Genomic DNA, 16,453 nt, shown 5'->3' on the forward strand with positions numbered 1-16,453 from the left:
ATTTCCTATTTCTACCCAGACTGATACTGCGTTTTGATCTCCCGTGCCTGTATCATTTCTCACTACAGCACTGATCTCTTCCTTTACTAACAAAGCTACACCACCTCCTTTTCCTTCCTGCCTATCCTTCCAAAATACGGAGTACCCTTGGATATTCAATTCCAAACCTGGTTTCCCTGCAACCACACCTCAGTAATTGCCACTAAATCATACCCATTCATCTCGATTTGCTCTGTTAACTCATTAATTTTATTCCGAATGTTTCGTGCATTCAGATAAAAAGCCTTTAAGTTTGTTCTATTATCAAATTTCCCTACTCTTGTATGATTCCTTGGTGCAATATGACATTCACACATTCTGTCCCTACCTTTTATTTTCTGTTAGCAATCAGCCTTATCACTAACCTGTACTCCTACCTTCTCCTTTAACTTTGACTTCCTAATTTTCCATGCAACTGAACCCACCACCTACCAACTGAATCCATTCCTTTCCCTCTGTCTCAGCCCTATTGCCACAGAAACCCCTATTCACCTTCTTGGCCTCCCACATTTCACCCTCCATAATCTCCAACTTGTGTAAAACTCAGCCAACTATATCCAGTCCTACTCACAGCAACATTCTCCAGTTTTATGGCCTCCTCATATTCGAACTCTGGCTTTTTGTGTATCCTGATCCCCTCCGACCCCATCATTGTTAGCAGACCTTTCAGATGCTTTGGTCGCTGCAACATGCTAACAATGTCAGGCAAGAGAAAACTTTTGGTCCATTTAACCCACCTACCCACAGTATTCATTTGGTGCATTTCTAATAACTCCGAATCCCACCTGTTGACAAGAACCTGTCTTGATTCTTCTTTAAACTGATTTGGTTTTCTTGTTCTGCCACCTGTGATGGTAATTTGTTCCATATACTTACCATTTTAGTAAAAAATATTCTCCCTGCATTTCCTATTTTCTTTTGTTGCCCTTAATCTGTAAATACAACCCCTTGGTGCTTAAATTCCATATATGGCAGAAAAGCTTAACTGGATCCAATTGGTCCAGACTTTTATCATTTTAAACACTTCAATTTTCTCTTTGCAAGAGAGGAAAAAAACTAAGGGTAGTTAACCTTCCGCACTCTCTGCAAGTCCATAACTAAATTCCTCCAACTCTCTATCTTTAAAAACAGTCTCAAAGTGTATCTCTTCCAGCAAACTTTCAGTCAGGCCACCTAACCTTTCCTTCCATGGATCGGCATCCATTCACCTTACACTGAAAAACAGACATTAAATACAAAGGTAATTCTTTCCCACCAACAGTCCCTAATTATTTTTGCTGTCATGTCCCAAAATTGTTCACAGTGATCAGCAAACTGACCAATTGCTGGGGTGCTCAACTGCAGTATTTTCACTTTTGAGGCAAAGAGTGCCTTAATCATAGGCTGAAATTTTACAACTCCCCGCAAAGAGCAGGATGGTGGTGGGGGAGGGGGGGGGGGGGGCGGGCATAAAATGGAGTGGGAGGCTTGGGCACTTCCTGACCTGCTCCTGCCACCATTTTACATGGGCAGCAGCAGCAGGAAACAGCCCTCCGATCCCAGGCTAATCAAGGCCCTTAAGTGGCCAATTGACGGCCACTTAAGGGCTTTTGCCTGCTGCCACAGGGATTTTATCCTTGGCCGGTTGGGTGGACCAGGCCTGAGAAAAGCCGCCTGAAAAAAGCAGGTGGCTCTCTGACACCCTGGGGGGGGTGGGGGGGGCCCGCCTGGTCAGACAGCCCGTGCCCGAAGGAGGGCCATCCCCGATGCCCCAACTATCCCCAATGTCCAGCACATCCCTTGTCCCCCAAATCGACCACCCTTGCCTCACTGGGGCTCGACCATTGACCCCCGCGAGGCGCCTAAAACCTACCTTTTCCCGGGGCCATCCTTCCTCTTCTTTGCAAAGCTGGGCTGCAGTCCCAGCAGTGGCCACCACTCCCGGTGCCGTTGCTGGGATGAAGAGCTGTCGACCCAATGATTAGCCAGCAGCTCCATTCGGTGGGACTTCCTGCCCTCAATGAGGTGGAAGTTCCGCCTCAGATCTATGAAAGGCCTGGGGACCATAAAATCCAGACTGGATCCCCAGGCCAGGCGGAGGCGGGATCGCCACCGACTTTTTGGTTGGTGGATGGCTCCCGTCCGACAAGGGTAAAATTCAGCCTATACTCTCTGTATAAGAATCATTTGTTAATGGCAATATGCAATAAACTGGAGACAATAGCACAGCACAATTTTAATCCACAGAAATTTCCCCTTTTCACACTCCCCCACCACCCCGCCCCCTCCACTTCCTGTTTAATAGCCAGTTAGCAATTTTCAAACATTTATACCAGGATTTAAAAGAAATAGCTTGCATTTACAGAATCACAGAATCATTACAGTGCAGAAGGAGGCCACTCGGCCCATCGTGTCCGCACTGGCTCTCAGTTCCATTCCCCTGCCTTCTCCCCATAACCCTGCATATTCTTCCTTTTCATATAACTGTCTCAATCCCTTTTGAATTTTTCAATTGAACCTGCCTCCACCACGTTCTCAGGCAACGCATTCCAGACCTTAATCACTCGCTGCGTGATGAAGTATTTCCTCATGTCACTTTTGCTTCTCTTACCAAATACTTTAAATCTCTGCCCTCTCGTTCTCGATCCTTTCACGAGTGGGAACAGTTTCTCTCTGTCTACTCTATCCAGACCCCTGATGATTTTGAATACCTCAATCAAATCACCTCTCAGCTTTCTCTTCTCCAAGGAAAACCGTCCTAACTTCTTCAATCTATCTTCATAACTGAAGTTCCTCATCCCTGGAACCATTCTCCTGGATCTTTTCTTTTTCTCCCCACAGTGCTTTACAGCCAATGGCGTACTTTAAAGTGTAGACACTATTTTTATTTTAAGAAAATGCGACAATTAACTTGTCCCACAAAGGGCAGTAAGATAAACCAAATAATCTGTCGGTTGCATCGTGTTTGGGATCTTTTAGTTCACCTAAGAGGACAGATGGGACCTCAGTTTGACATGTTCTCTGAAAGCTGGCACTCCCTCAGTACTGCTCTAAAGTATAAGTTTGGATTCTGTGTTCGAGTTTCTGGAGTGGGCCTTGAACCTATATCCTTTGAACTTAGAGGCAAGAATAATACAACTGAGGCAACACCGAAGGGAATTTTTGATTCCCTTGGAAAATCCATGAAAGCAACGTGTGATTGGACTGAATTGGCAGACATCATTGAGCCAATGTTCTCATTATTCTACATCCACAAGTATTGCCTCCATACCCAGCATACTGCTTATCAATGTCAAATGAAATGGTGTTGCATTATTCTTATTAATCGGACATTACCACATCTGTACTCAAGCCTCTATCAATACTGCTATTGCAGAGGCATATAAACTTGATTAGTGAAAGCATCTTCCATCCACTCAACACTTGCACCAGCTTTATGACTAAAGTAACATAACTAAAGCAGTATAGTATATTACAGTATATATTATGTATATATTACAGTATACTATTGCCTCAGCAATACACAAAGAAGCAATTTTTTTTTGCTGGAGGACTTCAGAGTCACCACATTGATGACTGTATTCTGTCATAGAGCATGTTGCAAAACATGCATAGAGCATCAACTATTCCATATTTCAGTTAGACTTTAAAAAATATTTGTCCTTCACAATTTTATGGTGGTGATGCACTACTTTTAATATACAGTTTAGCAGTCAATATTTTGCAGGACAAGGACCATTCACAAGCACCATAAATGTATTTTACTGCTGAAATAGCTGGACAGTATTTTGTGATGAAACCTACATTACTTTTGGAACTGCTATTGAGGTTCATAAAAGTGATATCTCAACTGCACAAATAATTGTTGTCATTTAGCTTAACTGTCTCTTGTTAGTCCATTGTTATTTTCTTATTCAAAATAACAACTAATTTTCTTTGAATTTACCGTGGTATTTTGAGCTTCAGTTTTTATTCCCCTATTTTCTACTGGTTTTTAATATTAAAATAAAAACTGAAAAATATATTTTAAAATCAAGGCTTTTAAATTGACTCTAAAAACTGACATGAAAAAGGTTTGGAAAGGCAGCATATTATAAAAACTATATTATTGGAAGAGATCAAAGCATCTGAAAATTGTATTTATCATTAGAGCAATGGCTGAAAAATGTACTTTTTAAATGCCTTGATTCAAAAATATTTAGTTGACAGGCAGCTCATCCTTCTGCAGGATCAAATCTCAGATCACAGCAGCCTCAGGTAGGTTCCAAGGGAAGGTAGGACAGCTTGGTTGCGATAGCTTTTGCAAATTACTGGCCTCTGGTTAAGCAACACCTTGATTTTAAAATTCTCATCCTTGTTTTCAAATCTTTCTATGGCCTTGCCCCTCCCTATCTCCGTAATGTCCTCCAACCCCACAATGCTCCAAGGTATCGGCCCTCCTCTAATTCTGGACTCTTGAACATCCCCCATTTTAATCAAAGCAAAATACTGCGGATGCTGGAAATCTAAAATAAAAACAAGAAATACTGGAACCACTCAGCAGGTCTGGCAGCATCTGTGAAAAGAGAAGCAGAGTTAATGTTTCGGGTCAGTGACCCTTCATCGGAACTGACCCGAAACGTTAACTCTGCTTCTCTTTTCACAGATGCTGCCAGACCTGCTGAGTGGTTCCAGCATTTCTTGTTTTTATCCCCATTTTAATCACTTCACTATTGGTGGCAGTGCCTTCAGTTGCCTAAGCCCCAAGCTCTGGAATTCCCTCCCCAAAGCTCTCTCTTTCCTCCTATAAGACACTCCTTAAAACATTCTGATTTGACCAAACTTTTAGTCCTGACCTAATGTCTCCTTATGTCGTTTGGTGTCATATTTTGTTTTATAATGCCATGGGACATTTTATTACGTTAAGGACACTATATAAATATAAGTTGTTGTTGTAGTAATTAGGATCCCCATCACCCCCAAGAACTCTTTCATTTTCCATGCACAATGGTTTGGATTTTGTGGTAAGAATAATGGTGAGGTTATCAGCTTTCATAGTTATTAAGGAATAATTCGGACAGCAACGTCAGGTGTCTGTACAGTTAAACATGCAAATCAGGAAATTGTGATCCGATTTGCCCTGCACCTCCATAAGCTTCACTGTACTTTGTTGACAGATTCAAATACATAGATGTGAAGTTACCCATTAATCATGCCAGAAAGAAAAAATAGTTAGGTCTAGTCCATTCCAGTGCAAGCACATATTAAACAGGGTGTGATAAGTCTTAACTAGACCAAACAACCTCTCTGGCACTGAAAATTTACAACTGTGGAGTCTCATTCCTTCAGACTTTAATTGGTGTTGGAGTTTTTTTTAAATCTTAAAATTATGTTTTTTAAAATTTTCTCTTTGTTTCTTTTATCTCTCTCAATCCCATCTTTCTTTCCCTCTCTTGATTTCACTTTTTGTACATGATTTTACATTGAATTCAAACATTCTAACTTGTACTTCCTGCTTTTCACTCCGCATGTCTCAGTAAGGATTCTTCAATCTGATTATGGTTGAAGGGAGACGCTATTGCTTGCCCTGTTCACACAGGTCCTAGATCCTGTGTAGAGGGCTCTGTGCTGTTTTGACTGCCTGATAGACCCTAAAAGCTGACAAAAAGTCTGTGGGCAATCTCTAAGTGTAAGGAATGGCGAGTTCATTCCGTTCACCGCTGACCGTAAAATCTAGGTCATTATTTTCTTTCCATTGAAGTAATAGTCTCTTCCTGGATTTCTTTTGTCCCTGTGTGAAGCAATTTGCATTTCTTGATGTTGAATTTCATTTCTGTACACTGAATTTTGTCTGCCAATTCCTAAGTAGGTTTAGATCCAAAAATGCATTTTCCTACTTTCTAGTTACCAGACATTTCTCATTTTGTAACCATCATAAAAATACCAAGACAGATTTTCATGAATGTTACTGATTTGTTAAAAACTGTTAGAAACTACTAATAACTTTCACAGCACTAGTTCAACAACAGTTCCAATGTCACAGCACTAGTTCAGCCGACACACCAACCTCAAAGAAAAAGCTTCAATGCTGCAGAGGATCAAATAAAAGTAATTCATGAAGCAACTTGCCTGTTCCCCAACGTATTAGTTGAATCATTTAACAAGGACATCATTTATCATTCTGTTTGCTTGAAACATGTCAGGCTTGAAAGGAGAAGTTGAAGGATGTTCCTGTGATGAAACATTCCCCAGCCACAAATAACCAACTCCAAATTAACGCCTCCTTTGCAACTAATTAGTCTGGTCAACTTTTAGAGGTTGCTTGTTCTATATGTAAACTTGTTTAAAATTAACACAATTAAAAAGGCAAACCACAGTATTAAAAATGGAGACAATGTAATTGAGCTTCAAAAGAACAGATTACATAGAAGGAAGGCACAAACCCATAGCTACCAGTACTCTCACAGGTCTAAGTTACATCATGACTCACTCCACCCACATCCTATGATATGATTGCAGAACAGAACAGGCAAAACCCGAGAGGCGTGTTTAAGTCACTGTGCAGTATAGTGCTTGACACTGGGAGAAACCTAAACAGCACCACAACAACCTGCATTTATGTAGTATCCTTAACTTGGTAAAACTTCCCAAAGCATTTCACAGGAATGTTAGCAAAATTTGACACAGAGCTATATAAGGAGATATTAGTGCAGATGGCCAAAAACGTGGTCAAAAGAGGTATTTTAAGGAGGATCTTAAAGGAGGGTTGTAGAGGAAGTTACAGTAATAAAGATGATGGCAGGCAATACACATTTAAAAAATTTCTCCTTTATATCTTCAATTTTCTGATTCTTTCAATTTGCACAATTTCTTGTTCAAAGTTTGTTTTTCTGCAGTACATTTATTTTTCTGGCTGCTTTGTCTCTCATGGATTCCAGGTATCTCAATCACCTTAGTTCAGCCAGGAAGCCAACGCAGTCTAGCACTGCTGACTATATTGATACTGTTGTTCCTTCTTTGCTAATTTCAATAGGAGATAACAATACAGGCCCAACATTAAAGGAACATCCACCAGTCCATCTAGCTGTCTGACTGAGAATGAACAAAAGTCACCTCACTAACGAGGATGTGAACGGTGGAGAGCTCCTGGTAACCTATATCCTTCCGAAGGTAGCCTGTCCATAATAAGCAGCTTTGTGAAAATTCTTCTAAAAAGCAAGCAAAATACAAATAAGGAGTCTGGGCTGCCCAGATAGGTGGATAATGCCTCTTACCCGCTCTTGATCTTTTCGTTGAAAACTGTCGGCGCGACATTGGTCATCTCAATTTCTCTGCCCCCTCACTCACTCTAACCTGTCCCCCTCTGAACTTGAGGCACTCCGTTCTCTCAGGTCTAACCCCGACATGGTCATCAAACCTGCAGACAAGGGTGGTGCTGTTGTTGTATGGCGTACCGACCTCTACCTTGCAGAGGCTCAGCGGCAACTCTCAGACACTTCTTCCTACCTCCCTCTGGACCATGAACCCGCCACCGAACATCAATGGACTGTCCACAGGACTGTCACTGACCTCATCGCCTCTGGAGAGCTTCCCTCTACAGCTTCCAACCTCAAAGTCCCACAACACCGGACAGCCCGCTTCTACCTCCTTCCCAAAATCCACAAACGGGACTGTCCCGGCAGACCCATTGAGTCAGCCTGCTCCTGCCACACTGAACTTATTTCTTCCTATCTTGGCCTTATCTTCTCTGCCCTGGTCCAGTCTCTTCCCACCTACATCCGTGACTCTTCTGATGCCCTACGTCATTTTGACAATTTCCAGTTTCCTGGTCCCAACCGCCTCCACTTCACTATGAACGTCCAATCGCTCTACACCTCCATCCCCCCAGCAGGATGGTTTAAGGGCTCTCCGCTTCTTCCTTGAACAGAGGCCCAACCAGTCCCCATCCACCACCACCCTCCTCCGCCTGGCTGAACTTGTTCTCACATTGAACAACTTCTCCTTCAACTCCACTCACTTCATTCAAGTAAAAGGTGTTGCTATGGGTACCCGCATGGGTCCTAGTTATGCCTGTCTTTTTGTGGGATATGTCGAGCATTCTTTGTTCCAGTCCTACTCAGGCCCCCTCCCCCAACTCTTTTTCCGGTACATTGATGACTGTATCGGTGCCGTTTCCTGCTCCCGCCCCGAACTGGGAAACTTTATTAACTTTGCTTCTAATTTCCACCCTTCTCTCACCTTTACATGGTCCATCTCTGACACTTCCCTTCCCTTCCTCGACTTCTCTATCTCCCTCTCTGGTGATAGGCTGTCTACTAATATCCATTATAAGCCCACCGACTCCCACAGCTACCTGGATTACACTTCTTCACACCCTGCCTCCAGTAAGGACTCCATTCCATTCTCCCAGTTTCTCCGTCTCCGACGCATCTGTTCTGATGATACTACCTTCCATAACAGCGCTTCTGATCGGTCTTCCTTTTTCCTCAATCCCCACTGTGGTTGACAGGACCCTCAACCGTGTCCGGCCCATTCCCCGCACCTCTACCCTCACCCCTTCCCCTCCCTCCCAGAACCGTGACAGCGTTCCCCTTGTCCTCACTTTCCACCCCATCAGCCTCCATATCCAAAGGATCATCCTCCGCCATTTCCGCCAACTCCAGCATGATGCCACTACCAAATGCATCTTCCCCTCCCTTCCCCATCAGCATTCCGAAGCGATCGTTCCCTCCGTGACACCCTGGTCCACTCCTCCATTACCCCACCTCATCCCCTTCCCATTGCACCTTCCCCTGCAATCGCAGGAGGTGTAATACCTGCCCACTTACCTCCTCTCTCCTCACTATCCCAGGCCCCAAACACTCCTTTCAGGTGAAGCAACGATTTACTTGTACTTCTTTCAATGTAGTATACTATATTCGCTGCTCACAATGTGGTCTCCTCTACATTGGGGAGAACAAACGCAGACTGGGTGACCGCTTTGCGGAACACCTCCACTCAGTCCGCAAGAAGGACCCCGAGCTTCCGGTTACTTGCCATTTCAACACTCCCCCCTGCTCTCATGCTCACATCTCTGACCTGGGATTGCTGCAGTGTTCCAGTGAACATCAATGCAAGCTCGAGGAACAGCAGCTCATTTACCGATTAGGCACACGACAGCCTGCCGGACTGAACATGGAGTTCAATAATTTCAGAGCATGACAGGACCCCCATTTTACTTTTATTTTCAGTTTTTTTTTCTTTTTCCTTTTTTAATGTATTTTTTGTGTTTATTTTATTTTATTTCATCTTAGTTTGTTCAGTTTGCTCACCCACATTTTTTTTCATGTTTGGACTTGCAGCTGTTCAATTTTCAGTCCATTAACACCCTATCTGTACTAATGCTTTGTCTTTCAACACAGCATTAACATTTTGTTTGCCTTTGCTCCACGACCTTCTGGTCAGCTATTCTGTGACCTTGTCCTATTTACACCTTCTCCTTTGTTATCTCTTGCTCCACCCCCGCTTTACTTGCTTATAACCTTTTACATTTCTAATATTTGCCAGTTCTGAAGAAGGGTCACTGACCTGAAATGTTAACCCTGCTTCTCTCTCCACAGATGCTGCCAGACCTGCTGAGTATTTCCAGCATTTCTTGTTTTTATTTCAAATTTCCAGCATCTGCAGTATTTTGCTTTTATTAATGTGGGGCTGACCCATATAAAACAGAAATGCCCCAGCTTTACTCCCAGTCTGTCCCAAGTTGCAGATGTCAGCTAAGACAGCAGTAGAAATGCTCCTACTGGAGATCCTTGCATTACCCAAATTCTTGCCTCTTTCACAACCCCGACTGTAATTTTTCCACCATTAGCAGCCATGTTATCAGCTGCCTAGGCCCTAAGCTTGGAAATTCCCTCCCTAAACCTCTCTGCCTCTCTCTCCTTCTTTATGACGCTCCTTAAAACCTACCTCTTTGATCAAGCTTTTGGTCATTTGTGCCTAACATTTTGGCCAGGATTTTGTGTGGCTCCGTGAGGCAGGTTGGAGGTGGGGGCCATAGAGCATTGCGACGGGTGGTAGAGGAGGTGGAGAGGCAGAGGGCCCATTACCACCGTGTCACCAAGTGATCAACCCGGGGGTGGGATAGGCCAACGACGGCCTTTCCTCCCAAAGGCTAATTGAGGCCGTTAAGTGGCCTATTAAGATCCCAGCGGTAGTGGGAGGAGTGGTGGTGCCTCCGCCGTGCAGGGAGGATGCCTTGCAACATGAGACGCCTTCCCTGCGGGCTTGTGGGGGGAGGGGGTCCCTCCTTCGTGGACCCACAGAGGACCCCCACCAGGAACAACTTTACCCCCCCGGGACCCCCCTCCTCCTGGACTGCACGGCCACCGCCCACCCCCACCAGGGCCTTCCAGACTGTGCCTGGCGACCCCACCTCACCTATTTGACTGCCAGCACTGGGCCTGGGTCTGAGGCCTCTGCAGTACCAGCAATGGCCACCGCTACCAGTAGTGCTGCTGATACTGCTGAGCTGCTGGACCTGTGATTGGCCAGCAGCTCTTACAGACTGCATCCCTGTCTTTTTAATGGGATGGGAATCCTGTCTCCTAAAACTTTGATTTAAAACTACCGGCGGATCACTCTGTTTGGAGGGGGGGGTGCACGAAAAGGCAGAGGCAGAGTTTCCCCCCGACACTTTGGCCTGGCCCCAGGTGCCCTGCCTCCAGCACAAAATCCAGCCCTTTATGTGGCTTAGTGTCAAATTTTGTTTGATAATATTCCTGTAAAGTGCCTTGGGATGTTTTTTAAAAGATGCTATATAAATGCATGTTGTTGTTTGCATCCCTAGGCAAATCAGCCAGGATTCCTGTTCCTGGTTGTTATTCAGGGACCCTTGCTGGAAAATACTCATATGTGGATGTCAGATGAAGGCAGGATTGGACCAGTCTGTGATTCCCTCTATGGCTGAACAGCCTACTCACACTCGCTATCACGGCCACACAAGAAAAGTGTTTACATGGACAAGGTGTCAGTGTGCTGCTGATGGCTGAGAAATGATACCTCAGCAGAAATCAACAACTTGGGGCAAGAGCTGGAAACTTTCCAATTTTGTTTTGTTCTGTAGATCAATTGCCAATGGCTAACCATGTCTTTTCCCCTTTTTTGAAATGCATAACAGCCTCTACTCTTCCCATTGAAAATGGTTAGATGTGCTCCTGCCAGGTTGTATAATCACAACACTCACAATTCGGAGCTGGTTGAAGCAGCTGCTGGCTCTTCCACTCAGTTTAGAATCGAGTTGAAAACCCAGTAGAGTATCCAGCATTGAACAGTTAATTACTTTAAAAAAGCATTCTGTTAATCCCAAAGCTTTCTAATGCAAGCCCCCATATCTTTAACAAATGAAACGTGGAGCAGTAATGGATGAGCAATCAAGTGCTTCAAACTTCTGAGGGGTCCCAGCTTATGTAAGAGGATTCCTGACCATGCAAGGAACTGGTTTGCATCTACTGACATTTTCTTGATGAAATTTTACACACCAGAGTCAGTAATAAGCAGTTGTACAAACAGGCGAGTTACCACTATGCTATTCCCATGTGTTTTCATCAAGATATTCTCTACTATGAAATATTGTTGCAGACAGAAATACTGGTTTACAATCACTGGCTCCTCTGAGAGGTCTGGGAAACCAAACTTCTCCATTTCTAGTCACTGGTAACTATTCTGAAAGCCTCTGAATAAATATTAAATTAAAGTAAACATGCAAGATTTGTGATGACACAATTGTGTACATACACAAACATTATTAAATGTTCAAATATCATTTAGTTTAGACAACAATGGTGCTTTCAAATACTGAATTAAGATCCCTTGGTATCATTAACACTTCAAAGCAGTTATGGGTTCTCTAGATCATAAATTACTTGAACACAAAGATTTTAGGGCATATCAGGTGGTCAGTAATATTTTTGCTCTTTTTACACAGTAACCTTAAAAATACATCACCCCACTAAAATAGTTCAGCCCTTTCTCCACCCAGCCAACTGTACTCCTTTTTAAAAAAATGATGAAAACTGATGAAAAATATTGATTAGACTTCAAAATCTTCATCTTTGTTTTCAAATCCCTCCATGGTTTCATACCCTGCCCCAGTTCCATATGCCAGCACATAGAAGATCAAAGATGGAAGAGCAAGCTATGTGAACAATCCCATCCTTTTCACACCATCAAGTGTGGAAGCTTCAGCCATGTTCCTCTACACCAGGGTTGTCCAAACTTTTCGGGCAGAGGGCCACATTACAATTTTTGCTTGGCCCAGGGAGGCCAATGAGCAAATTTCAAAAGATAAAGGCATTAAAAATTTATCTTACTTGTAAAAACAACATTTTTGTGAAGAAGCTTTCAATGAGAAGACTAATTTATTGACTTACTTTCTTGTCACTATATTGAAAACTGATTTAGTGAGATGCCTGGCATTGTTTTTGCTTGCATAAGTAGTCAATCTCTGCCCGCACATTTGATGTAGCGATGCGAAGTATTCTGGACAGATGCCCATCTTTCAGGAGTGAGATCGCTATTTCTGTCTCTGTCTGTGTTTATTCATTTATTCAGAGATACAGCACTGAAACAGGCCCTCTGGCCCACCGAGTCTGTGCCGACCATCAACCACCCATTTATACTAATCCTACATTAATTCCATATTCCTACCACATCCCCACCTTCCCTCAAATCCCCTATCACCTACCTATACTAGGGGCAATTTATAATGGCCAATTTACCTATCAACCTGAAAGTCTTTGGCTGTGGGAGGAAACAGGAGCACCCGACGAAAACCCACACAGTCATAGGAAGAACTTGCAAACTCCGCACAGGCAGAACCCAGAATCGAACCCGGGTCGCTGGAGCTGTGAGGCTGCGGTGCTAACCACTGCGCCACTGTGCTGCCTGTGCTGTGTTCTCTTCGCTCTCTGTGTCCACCCTCCCCCTCCCCTCCCCTCCCCCCCCCCATCCCCTCTCTCTCTCTGACAGATGTACTGAGCGGGAGTGCTCAGCACAACAGCTTTGCAATTGCTCAGTTTGTTTAAAACAGTGCGCTGTCAGTTTCACAACTGACAGCTGCTGAAGCAGGAACGCACTTCCCAAAATCAGACAGATTTGGAGTTTTCTGGCAGGCTTTTTAAAAAAATGTCCGATGTTGGGAAGCGTGTTCCTGCTTCGGCAGCTGTCAGCTGTGAAACTCAGCGCAATGTTTCTAAAAAGGCCGCTCTGCAGGAAGACAAAGGGAAATTTCCCATCTCCACTCATGGAGCCCTGGCAAACATGAGGAACAGTCGCGGGCTGGATGGATACCTTTGGCAGGCCAGATCGTGACCCGCAGGCCAGATGTTGGACAACCCTGCCTTACACTCTACAGCATGGTTGTCCAACAGATGGCCCACAGGCCAGAATCCAGCCCACCAAAGGTTTCCATCCAGCCTGCGGATGTATTTCAGAGATGAGAAATTTCCCATTGTCTTCTTCTTCCTGACCGGCTTATTAAAAAAAAAATTGCAAGTCAGTTTCACAGCTGACAGGTGCTGGGACCAGGAACATCAGTTTCCGAACTTCGGGCAGATTCGGGGTTTTCCAGCAGGCTTTTAAAAATAATGTCAGAATCCGCCAGAAAACTCTGAACCTGTCCCAAGTTCAGAAACTACTGTTCCCAATGTTGGCACCAGTCAGCTGTGAAACTGACACGATTTTTTTTTTTTTAAACTGACCAACCACAAAGCTGCTCTGCTGAGCATTCCCACTCTCTGCAACTGTTGGTGGGGTGGGGGGGGGGGGGGGGGCGGGGGGGTGGCAGGGGAAGAGAGAGAGAGAGGGGGGCAGAAAGAGAGGGAGGGGGCAGAGAGAGAGAGAAAGGGGAGAAAAAGGGGGACAGGAAGTGAGAGAGAGAGGACAGAGCGAGTGAAAGGACAGAGAGAATGGACAGAGAGAGAGAATGGGGAAAAACAGAGAGAGAATGGACAGAGAGAGAGAATGGGGAAAAACAGAGAGAGAGAGAGAGAGAGAGGGGGGAAGCACAGAGTTGCGGGGGGGGGGGTGGTGGACACAGTGCAGGGGGGGGGGAGGGAGAGAGAGAGACAGAGAGAGAATGAGAGGGAGAGAGAGAGTGATCAAGATATTTCCTGACAGAGGGACATCTATCCAGAATACTCCACATCGCGACAAGTGTGCGGGCAGAAGTTGACTACTTGCGCAAGCAAAACATTGCCAGATATCTCACTAAATCAATGTCCAACACAGTGAAGAGTAAGTAAGTTAATAAATTAATTTTCTCCTTTAAAGCTTCTTCACAACAATGCACATTTGTTGTTTTGATTTACAGTAAGATAAATTTTAATGCCTTTATCTTTCTGAAATTGTCTCACTGCCGCCCGCCCACCCACCCCCCACATTATAAAGACAAAAATTGTAATGTGGCCCCTCATGTGAAAAGGTCGGACAACACTGCTCTAGAGTACTCATCCTTCATCCCTCAAGTTTGCTATTGCTCCCAACATTCAAAAGCCTTCTAAAAACCTACCTGTTGATACTTTCAATCACCTCCGTTACCTTTTCTCCAACTTTGTACTCTGTCGTTCAACCCGCTTGCAAAACACCTTGGTACATTTTGATTCACTTGTATAGTATCTTTTATGTAAGCTGTTGTAGGTTCAAGTCCCACTCCAGAGGCTCGAGTACTGAGGGAGTGCTGCATTGTTGGAGGTGCTATGTTTTGGTTGAGACTTTAAATTGAGGCCCTCTCAGGTGGATGTGAAAGATTCCATGGTACCAATCGAAGATGAGCAGCAGAATTTTCCCAGTGATGAGGTCAATATTTATCCCTCAACCAACATCATCAAAACACAGATGATCTGGTCATTATCACACTGCTGTTTGTGGGGCCAGGTCGTGTGCAAATTGGTTGCTGCATTTTCTACATTGCAATAATGACTACACTTCAAATGTATTCATTGAGCGGTGAAGTACTTTGGGACGTCCTCAGATAGTTAAAGGCTCAATATAAATGCAAGTCCTTTATTTCTTTAAACAATCTTGTGACTGTAAATCCACAATGACAGATTTATGAAAACACCCAGAAGGTTTTAACACACCCTGAATAATTATAGCAATGCTCTTAACTCTTTCTATTCCAGTGAACTGTTAATTTAATTGGCAAATAAAATTGTTATGGTATTCCAAGATTTAACTGAACACAGGGACAAAAATGCTGGTCATTACACAGTTCTAGATAGGTAACTGTTGCATGTGAATGTTTCCTAGAAGGAGAAGGGCTCTCTTTATGTGCAACCATCTGTATCTGGACATGGAGGAGTATTCGTCAATAAAGATTTAAAGTATTTGTCACATTTAAGACAGTATTAAAGGTCAGAATTGACTGGGATCTGTGATGATAAATAGGCATGGGATGCAACATTGATCAGGAATCAGGCAGTTTGCCTTTTTATCAGAGAACTACTGGTCATAAAACTGAACACGATATTGGTTTGATGACACTATTACAAGCCTGAACAATAGGTCTCAAATGCGATTCAACTTTGATTTATGTTGGCATTTTTGAGGTGTACATATTTGAATGATTTTCAAGGAAGCTCCAACTGTTGAATAAGCAGAACTATTAAAAGGAAATTAATGTACATGGGAAAAATGGAAAGTAATCAACTTCTGAGTACTCCAGTAATAGCCAATACTTTCAGAAGAAGGGATGGGGCAAAAATTGAAAGAAAATTTTGTGACTGTATCTTCATATCTGGGAGCCTTAGGTCCCAGAATCATGTCACTCTCAGATAATTTCTCTTAATTTGAATGTAGGGTCCCCAAAGCTGCACACTGGGGCCATTAATTCAGTCTCAGCACAAAGACACTGACCTTACTGCTTTTTTGGATTTGCACACACCTGTCGTGCATTGTCCTAACCTCACACATAAAATAAGGTCAATTCATAGCCAGGTGCAGAGACAAAACAGTGCCATTCTAACAATCGTTTTGGAGGTGCATCGCCAATAGGTCAAACATGGGGGTTAAAATTGAGGTTGTAATCTTTCAGTAGTGGGCCAAACCTGGTATCAGCTGAGAGAAAGTTTGGTGGGTTGTGCAAAGTTGCCAAGGTAAGTATGCTCACACTTAACATAACTTACTAATGTTGACATATAAGGCATCTTAGTAAGACTTCACTGTGAGCTTGGTGCAGCATCGTAGAAAAGCACTCTACTTTCCAAATGTATTATCCAGGCATAGCTATGTTTTACCTGGGCACTCTACATTACTGCCAACAGCATCACAGGTAATACAGACATACCTGTCTTGTTTTTTAGCATATGAAATGTTGCAAGCAACAAATACTAAGCATTCACATAACAAATGCCTGCTGCTCTAGGCAGTTGAATTGCGCATGCAATTGGAAAGATACGAAAGGGTTAATAACATAAAA

General features: G+C 43.6%; 1 protein-coding gene across 3 annotated transcripts in view; it reads right to left on the reverse strand.

Moving 5' to 3' along the window:
- fhip1aa (FHF complex subunit HOOK interacting protein 1Aa) overlaps positions 1-16,453 on the reverse strand; it is a 196,706-nt gene that overhangs the window by 128,943 nt on the left and 51,310 nt on the right. Inside the window, exon 1 of one of the 3 annotated variants that reach the window (XM_068041094.1) lies at positions 6,127-6,445. The exons of the other annotated variants lie outside the window; for them this stretch is intronic. The gene's annotated coding sequence lies outside the window, so the exon portion shown is untranslated. Of the gene's footprint in view, positions 1-6,126; positions 6,446-16,453 lie in introns of those variants that run through there. 3 annotated transcript variants of the gene reach the window in all.

This window comes from Heterodontus francisci, chromosome 1 (genome assembly GCF_036365525.1).
Source record: "Heterodontus francisci isolate sHetFra1 chromosome 1, sHetFra1.hap1, whole genome shotgun sequence".
Taxonomy (NCBI): Eukaryota; Metazoa; Chordata; class Chondrichthyes; order Heterodontiformes; family Heterodontidae; genus Heterodontus; species Heterodontus francisci.